Genomic DNA, 10,067 nt, shown 5'->3' on the forward strand with positions numbered 1-10,067 from the left:
TTAAAGGGAAGAAACAGGTCCTACAATGTGGGATTTTTTTAACACCTTTGTACACTGTGAACTTGCTTAAAAAACCCATTTGTAACCCTGGGTCAAGGAAACCCTTTGTCTGAAGTAGAGAACTCTTATTTCAGCCTCTGCGGCTTTGCGCATGAGGAATTTGAGTGGTTATGAAGATGCTGGGGGCATATATTTATTTAAAATACAGTTCCCTCTCATTTTCAAAACCAACGGTGCTTAAGGGGTAATTTTATCGTAGCATGATGGGGAATTTTTGTCAACCAATTACCTTTAAGAGGTGGGACCAAATGAGGAGCAGAAGGAGGGAGAACATGAGCAAGGAAGTCAGGACTGCAAGGGGTGTGCCCACCCACTGAGATGGTGGAACTGATCTAATGGGAGCTCACCAAAGTCAGGTGGACTGGGACTGATGGAGCATGTGATCAAACCAGACTCTCTGAACGTGTTGGACGAGGAGGGCTGACTGAGAAGCCAAGGACAATGGCACTGGGTTTTGATCCTACTGCATGTACTGGCTTTGTGGGAGCCTAGTCTGTTTTGATGCTCACCTTCCTGGACCTGGATGGGGGGGGGAAGACCTTGGACTTCCCACAGGGCAGGGAACCCTGACTGCTCTTTGGACAGGAGAGGAAAGAGGAGGGGGGTGGGGGAGGGGGAGGGAAATGAGAGGAGGGGAGGAGGTGGAAATTTTTAATTAAAAATAAATAAAGAAAAAAAAGACTTGGGACCAAGTTAGGGTGTGGCTTTCTAAGACCGCACATGGCCCAGGTACGCTCTCTCTGTGTAATTCCATCACAGCACAGCTGAGCTTGAACTTCTCGTTCCTGTTTCATGAGTTTTTCCCTTATAATAAATAGAAATATGATTGTTTTATCTTTTAGCTATCCTGGTTATTTCCAGAATAAAGCTAACTTCAGCAGTCACAGGCACAGTGGGGCCCCATAAACATCTTACAGGGAAATAATGCTCCTTTGCAGCTTTATGTTTTCAGACTTCTGCAGTAGCTAATCAGAATTTTCTAAGTTCTTTTGTGTCCAAGGAAAAGCCAGTGTACACATAGCTGCCTGCGCCTGGGACGCCTAGCACTTTGGGGATTGAGTGAACAAGAGTGCTGTCCAAATCAAGCTGACATTAAAGCTGACCAGTGCGGGACTGGGTATGTGTTATGCACCTGTCATCCTAGCACCCAGGATGCTGAGCCCGAAAGATTGGAAGCTCTGTGCCAACCTGCATTTTATAGGAAACCTGCCTCAAAATTATCCCAAACTAAACCACGCACAAAAACAGCCAACCAACCAATCAAATAAAAACCCCTCATCTGTCAGAATTTGAATACGTGGAAAAGAGGGACACAAAAGTCAGAAGTAAAAGCTGAGTGATCCAGAATGACCTCTCAGCCCTGGGATAGACTCCGTAATTATGGAGACATTGAGAATTCAACACACAGCTATAGGGCTGGAGAGACAGCTTGGAGATTAAGAACATACACTGATCTTGAAGAGGAGCTAAGAACCATTCCCAGCAGCCACATGGGATAGCTTACAACAACCTGGAATGTTAATTCCAGGGCATCTGAGGCGCCCCCTTCTGGACTCTGTGTGTGCCTCTCTCCCCCACATACATGTACACACACTTAAAAAATACATCTCAAAACTAAAGTATCTTTAGAAACAGAGCATTCTAGAATAAACTTTTCCAACAAATATAATTTTTTTTCTTCAGGGGTATTTATGTGTATGTTAATACATTATTGGTGGGTGAAGGAAATCAATACATCTAAGGTCCTGGGCAATAAATACAGCATGCCATGTCCCTATCTGGCATTCCTGTGCTTCTGTTAATGCTTTGCAAATGGCTTGAGCTTAGTTTTTAAAAAAGAGTTAGCAGTTTAGTAGTTTCTGTTACTGGAATACATGAAAATCTTCCAAGGAGCTATGAAGGCACGTAACCTAAGCATGGCTGTAAAGCTACAGGCCTTTTGGTTAGGACTGTTGCCCAACATTGGGAGACTCCAACAGCAGTTCAGAGATGAAGAAAGGAAGGAGGAAAAGGAGGAGGCTTCAAGTGCCTTCTCACAGACAAAAAAAAGCCAGTGTTTGGGTGGTTAAGTTGTTAGTCCAGCACGCAAAACTTGAGTCTTCTTACTTTTGTTATAAAGAGTAGAAAGTAGAACTTGAAGAGGAAAACTGAGGAAGACCAATATGAATCCCATGAAGCAAAGGAGGCAAGGACTCAACTCAGTTCCTACAGCATCCTCTGCAGCACGGCAGTTTAACTCAAACCATAGTGTCCCCTGCAGCACCCTCTCTGTGCTTCCAGAGAGGCACTGCTGCTTAGGGCTCTGTGCTCATCTAAGTTTCTCCGTTTCTTCTAGTAAACTCTCAGTCACACACTTTAGGGAGCCCTGATTTCATGTATTAAACACGCACACGTCTAGAGTGCCATCCTGGGTCTAGGTCTGTTCATTCGCAACATCCAGGGAATTCATGACTCCATTGTGAAAAGCTAGAAGCTTTGGAAATTAAGAAGCGAGGGAGAAACTCCTGACTACACCCTCCCGGGACTTAGTAAGTATTACGGCTGCACAGGTAGGCTGCACGAGTCACTGCTGCACTGCTGCACAGGTAGGCTGCACGAGTCAGCCATGCTGCACCGTATGCTCAGAAAGTCAGCGGGAGGTTGTTTGGTCACCTAAGTTATTTTTACAGAGAAATTACCATGTTAATCTTTTTGTACTAGGCATCTCTTTAGTGGTTCTCTATCCCCTCAAAGAACGTCTCAGAAAATTCTCCTTTTGCACATTAATGGGAGATACATGTACAGTGCTACACTAACAGGAGAAACATGTACAGTGCTACACTAACAGGAGAAACATGTACAGTGCTACACTAACAGGAGATACATGTGTGTGCTACACTAACAGGAGATACATGTACACTGCTACACTGACTGTACATACATGTACAGTGCCACACTAACAGGAGATACATGTGTGTGCTATACTAACAGGAGATACATGTACAGTGCTACACTAACAGGAGACACATGTACAGTGGAATACTTTGATGAGAGATCCATCAACCGTGCCACACTGATGGGAGAAATGTATACAGCAATACACTGGACACTAAAATACGTGGCTAGCTGTACCTTCAGCCATCAAAGCACTGTCTCTTCCAGAGTAGACACCAAAGGTTCATACATAGCATCATATGATCCCACTGAATAAGGAACCTGGGATGAAAGGGATTCAGTTGCTGTAAATGAATCATGAAACCATTAGATATGTGTTTATTTATAAGCCTGCTGTTCTTGGAGCACACAGCTTGTATATTAGACCTTGTTATCTGGTGACTACTGAGGCCATAATGAGGATCAAGATGGAGATCTAAGATGCACACTTTAAGGTCATAAGGCGTATTATTAAAACAGTGAGGCCAATCATGAAGGCAAGCTGGACCATTTAGCAATTGTCTGCCTTCTGCCTCTGGGGCTTTAACACTTCTCTAAAGGTAGAATGGTTTGAATATCTTAACATTAGCGTGTAGACTTTATTTTAATAAGCTCCTTATTTTAGGCTGGTTGAATTCTCTGTGCTCTTTCCTTAATCTCCATCCTTCTTTGAGAGTCAAGCCAATTACGATCTTTGAAATGAGATCCCAGAGTTATTTCAGAAATCTGAGGTAGTTGAGAATTATCTACAAGTGTTTAAAAAGTTTTTATTGTATTTTCTAGAAAAACTATAGAGAATATAGGATTCCTGACAGGCTGGGTGACACAGGCCTGTGATCATACTCTGTCTCGAGTCCTCACTTCTCTACCTCATTTTTTTAAATTAAAATTGTTATTACATTTATTTGTTTACTCGGTGTGCATGTGTAAGGGTACACAGTGTGCACCTGGAGGTCAGAGGGCATCATGTGGGTATCGGTTTTCCTTTTCCTAAATGGTTCCCTGGGATTAGACTCAGGTTTCCACGCTTGGCAGTAAACTCCTTTTCCCATGGGACCACTTTACTGGCTCTCTTTACTTTACATTGTAAGGTAGAGCTCTCTCGCTGAAACTACCGCTCATAGATTCAAGATGACTGATTGGCTCTAAGTCCCACCTCCTGTCTCCACCTTCCAGCACTGGGGTTTGAAGCATGCACCCCATGAAAGGCCGTTTTACATCCGTGCTGGGGATCCAAATACAGGCCTTCAAGTTTGCACACAAGCACGTTACTTATGAAATTGTTTTTCTGGTCATATTGTATTCTAACAGAAAACTTTACTAAGTATAACTATTGTGTGTGTGGGGGGGGGGTCGATTTGTAAAATCCTTCTTAACATTGGTCTGTTGTCTGTGCATTTATTTGAGTGCAGAATGAGGAGCCCACAAAAGGCTTTATGTGGAAGTGACTGCTCCTGGGCCTTTAGCCAGTCCGTGGGGAACACACCCCAAATATTAAGAATCATGATTTCTGAGTGACAGTCCGTCATAGACCTTCGCCAATCCAGCCAGCCTGTCAGGCTTCTCCTACAAACAAAGACAGTCTCCCTTATGCCTGGCAGCTAGAATTGGAACCAGAATAAATCAGACTCAGAATCTCGTTCACCAGTCTGATCGTTTTAATTGTTATAATAGAAGTTTAATTTGCCATGCTTGGATAAAAATCCAATTCCGAGGAAGCATATGTATCAAGCGATCAATGAAGGATGGGGGAGGAAAGTTAATTGCAGATGATCCTTGAATTCTGATGTCAGTCACAATAAGGCCTTCTCAGCTTGGCTTATTTTTATCTAGTTAGCCGTAGACGCGTGTTGAAGACTAGGCTGAGCCAAAGCTTTCCCCAAGGCCTTGAAGGAACACAGCTCCTTATCTAAACCAGGAACAAGCTTGGCAGAGTCAGTAAAAGCCTAGGGCCAGGACCTTGGAGCTTTTCCCTGGGGCCTGGATGAAGAATGAACACAGCTCCTTCAAGAAGTCTAAAAGCAGGGAGGGACTTCTTCGCAGAGCTGATGATGGCCTGGGACTAGGGCCTTGGGGGAGCTATGGCTTCAGATCCTGAGAACCCAGCTATGGCTTCAGATTCTGAGAACCCAGCTCTTCCCACTGAAAGGGCTTTGGTTATCAGTCATGGCCATTGTGTGCTTGTTCTACAGTGCCCTTGAGATGCCCTATGCTCACCCTATGTAGCATTGCCTGACCAGCTTCCTACTGACTTAGTCCTATTTCTCCCCAAAATACTGTGCATAAGATGCTGTGCTTCCTAATAAACTTGCTTGGTCTAAGCCTTCAGTTTATGCAAGACCTCCTGTCTCCAGCTCTGTCTTCTTTATCTTCTCTTTTCCTGGACCTGCCCCTTAGGACCCTGTCATCAAAGAATGACCTGCTGGTCAAGGTCAAATACACACATATAAATTTTTAATTTTGTTTGAGTATTTCATATATGCAAATAATGTGTTTTGATTAGATCTGTTTCTCATTCCCTGCTCTTCAATTTCTCCCCGATCTCCACCATTTTTCTCTCCCAAATTCTGGTTTTTAACCACCACCCCCTTCCAAACCCACTTAGTGTTGCTTATCTGTATGGGTACAAGTAACATCTCCAGTATCATATCCCTGAACAAACCAACGCCTAGCTCTCTCTCTCCCAGAAGCCATCAGTTAAGGGCAGAGCTTCATAAGCCCTACCCAATCCATGAGCAGGTCCTGTGCTCAGGGTCACAGCCATTTTGAGTTCATGTAGGCTACAGATTCTTGTTTGTTGTTTTACTTTTCTGGATGCTGAGCTAGGGAAGGCTCTCAGGACTAGGACCTTGCCTTTAGCCTTCCCTGTGATATTTCTATTTAGAATTCGCATTTCGCAGCTGAGGGTACTGGTGTGAGAAACTGACACACAGCTGTCAGTCTGTCCTAGGGTTAGTCAGTGGCAGAGTGAGGACTCTCTTGGATGGGTCTATCTTCAGAGCATCCTTTGTTTACGGTTCTACATCTCAGCAGAGTGTGGAGCCTACCCTTACGTGTGTGGTGAAGCAAAGACTGTGTTGTAAATGTGAGCTTTGAAATATAAATACCTTGGATTAAATTCTGCCCCTTTCTTCACAATGAGTGCAAATATCCTTGGACCCTCATTAGAGCCAATGTTCTAAATATCTAGAATAAAGTACTGACAATAGTTGGGACTACCTTCAAAATATGATGTGATGCTCCAGGGAATTTCCAAACTCCTGAAGCTCCCCATGCTGGTTGGCTTCCTCATTCCTTCAGGTATGTAGTTGATGATGCACGAGAGAGCGTCGGACAATGAGCAGAATAGACCTGAAGCTCCCCATGCCGGTTGGCTTCCTCATTCCTTCAGGTATGTAGTTGATGATGCACGAGAGAGCGTCGGACAATGAGCAGAATAGACCTGAAGCTCCCCATGCTGGTTGGCTTCCTCATTCCTTCAGGTATGTAGTTGATGATGCACGAGAGAGCGTCGGACAATGAGCAGAACAGACCGAGATGGGTGAGAGCAGTATTTTCTAGAAACTGTGCTTCCACCAAATCTTAAAATATTAAAGAATATGTTCTCATTCCTTATTTCACAGTGTGTATGTGTGTCAGCATGAGATGAACTTAATCCATGTTTATTATTTAATAACAAAAATACACATGTTTCAGTGAGGTCTATAGTCTCAAAAACATTTCAGGTGAATTTTATTAAGATTTTACGCCAGTATTCCTTCCCTTTTCAATGTTGTCCCCGCCCCTGTTGATGTTCTCACGCATAGGTACTATCTGTGAACTCTCACCAGAGTGGGTGGCTTTTAAGTTTCATTTTAGCATTGGGTTTTTGAATCACTAAGCTGTGCTAGGAGCTAATTTCTGATGGCGGCACTGGTCTAACTTGTTACAGGCAAATATGCCTCAGCACGGATTCCTAGGGATGCTTTCTATGCCTCCTGTTTTTCTTCCCGGATTTGTTTCTACTCCTAGCCAGAAGTAGCTAATGAGACCGGGTCGCTGCCCCACCCCTCTCACCCCATTAAGGCATCCTGATGAGAGACTATTTTTAGCCCTGAGCCTGCAGCAGCTTGTCACAGCAATTGCCTTAGTTGATCCTAGGTCTAGCTTTATAATGATGGTATGAAAGTCCAAACAAGGGTGTCTAGGACTCTGAGGGCTTCTCAGCTTTTTGTGTGGCTCACCATTGCAAGAAAATGCAGAACAGAGATCATCCTGGAGTCTCAAAGAACATAGCATTTTCACACTTGAGAACAGCAAATTCTTATTTATAGATTGGGCCATGTCATGCTTTGAAATCCTATATGTGAATGAAAAAGACCCTAAATATATTGTGTTTCAAATGCAACTCCTAATTCAATCTATTTCTTCTTTAGCATGAAGTCCATAAACCCAGAACAGCTAATTGACTCTTTTCAAATCACATAAAAATCCAGCGCTACCTTGTTTGAAGTCTCGAATCTCAGTGCAAAGAACATTTTTTTTAAAAATCAGGTCCCGCCCTCCTACAGAGCTGTGAAGCTCACTTGTGGTGTCTTCAAAAGATGCTCCTAAGGGGAAAAAGAGATGGCTCTGCAGTCAAGTGCTCTTGCTGCTCTCCCAAAAGACCCACGCTTGGTTCCCATAAACCATGTTGGGTGGCTCACAGCTGCTTGAAAGTTCATCTTCAGGGCATCTTTTAGCCTCCACAGGCACCTGCATTCACTCTTGTGCCTGGACTCATGTAGTCCCTTAGGGGGCGTGTTCGCCTCGGGCTAATGTTTACCTATAAATCTGGCGAGCATGCCTGCAGTGCTCCACAGGAAAGGTGGTTCTGTAAGTCTATTTCTCCATTAAAGCTGTATATATATTTTTACAATCTGTCTGCATTCATTTACGCCGTTACAGACTCACACACAGACACAGAACGATACTCTCAAAAGAATTTTAAAGATGTTTTTAAGAATTCCCCCCAAAAAATCAGAAAGTAATTAATGGGGAGAGTAAATGGGAAAACGCTGAAAATCTTTTTCTGAACTCGGTGTAGTTACATAATTTGAAGGTGACTGGGACAATCTGAGGGTTGTATTTATTGTTTGTAAAGTGAGCTTGCCTTCTTGAGAGGATCGTCACGGGAGTGGTTGCTCTGGATCGTAGCGTGTGCTTAAAACACTCAAACCAGACCTAAGCACGTTGTTAACACTCTATAAAAGCTTGTTTCTATGACCACATTTTTACCCTGCCATTGGAAGATTTAGCAGCTTCCATATTAATGGTTAATACAGTTTGGGAATACAAAATGCCCATGATAGGTGAAAATGTATATATATTTATATACACATCTGTGTGCATGAACTAATCTATGTATATGTCCAAAAATACATAAACACTCTGTCAATATTAATAATTGGTATTAATCCTCTTCCATATATATCTTATATCTTATATATGTACAAATGCATTCATACATCTTAAAGGTATATGTGTGTATCTGTTTTTAGTGTTTATCTTTCTATAAACTCATGTAGGAGCAGAATAAGTAGTATCCAACGAATTTTGTTAACTTTCACTTTTATTTTCCTAAGTCCCAATAGTTTTTCTTTTTTTATTAAGTTATTTTTTCATTTATTTTACATACTGACCACAGTTTCCCCTCCCCTGCCTCTTCCCCTCCCATTCCCTCCCCCACACCTCCCTTCTACCACTCCCTGTCTGCTCCTCCTCCATCTCTATTCAGAAAGGGGCGGGCCTCCCACGGGAGTCAACAGCAGGGCACACACATCCAACTGTGGTAGCACAAAGCTCCTCCCCCTGCACCAAGATTGGGCAAGGCAACCCAGCTTAGGGATTGGGTTCCCAAAAACCAAATCAAGTGCCAGGGACAGGTCCTACTCCTAGGAACCCCACAAACAGACCAAGCTACAAAACTGTCACACACATGAAGAGGGCCTAGGTTGGTCTTATGGAGGCTCCCTAGCTGTCAGTTCAGAGTCTGTGAGCTCCCATGAACTCAGGTCAGGTGTCTCAAAACCGCAATACCAACTTCCAAAGTAGTTGTACAAGTTCACCGTCTCATCAGAAGTGGAAAAGTACTCCCCTTCCTCCATATCCTCTCTCATAGGCTGTCATTAGTGTTTTTGATCTTAGCCATTCAGACAGGTGTAAGAGAGTATCTCAAAGTTATTTTGATTTTATATTTCCCTGATGGCTAAGGATGTTTAACAGTTCTTTAAGTGAATCTCAGCCATTTGAGATTCTTCCATCGAGAAATCTCTGTTTAAATGTGTACCATATTTTTTAACTGGATTATTTGGTGTTTTGATGTCTAGTTTCTTGAGTTCTTTATATATTTTGGAGAACAGTCCTCTGTCAGATGTAGGGTTGGTGAATATCTTTTCCATTTCTGTAGGCTGCTGTTTTGTCTTATTGACTGTGTCCTTCTTTGACTTACAGAAGCTTTTCAGTTTCAGAAGAACAATTTATTAATTGTTGTTCTCAGTGTCTGTGTTACTGATATTATATTCAGGAAGTTGCCTCCTGTGTCAATGTTTTCAAGGCTACTTCCCACTTTCTCTTCTATCAGCTTCAGTATAACTGGATTTATGTTGAGGTCTTTGATTAACTTGTATGTGAGTTGTGAACAGGGCAATAAATATGCATCTACTTGCCTTTTTTACATGCTAACATCTAGTTATGGCAGCAGTATTTGTAGATGATATTTTCTTTTTTTTCTGTTGTATAATTTTGGCTTCTTTGTCAAAAATCAGGTGCTCATAGGTGTGTGGATTTATCGCAGGATCTTCAATTCCTTTCCGTTGGTACACCTGTTCGTTTTTATGCTAATACTGTGCTTTTTTTTTTATTACTATAGCTCTATAGCAGAGCTTAAAGTCAAAGATGGTGATACCGCCAGAAATTCCTTTATTATACAGGACTGTTTTAGCTAACCTGGTGTTTGTTTTTCCATATGAAGTTGAGTATTGTTCTTTCAAGTTCTGTGAAGAATTTTGTTGGAACTTAGATAGGTATTACATTGAATTTGTAGATTTCTTTTGCTAAGATTTTTTTTTTTTTTT

Source organism: Microtus ochrogaster, chromosome 22, assembly GCF_000317375.1.
Source record: "Microtus ochrogaster isolate Prairie Vole_2 chromosome 22, MicOch1.0, whole genome shotgun sequence".
In the NCBI taxonomy this organism is placed as follows: Eukaryota; Metazoa; Chordata; class Mammalia; order Rodentia; family Cricetidae; genus Microtus; species Microtus ochrogaster.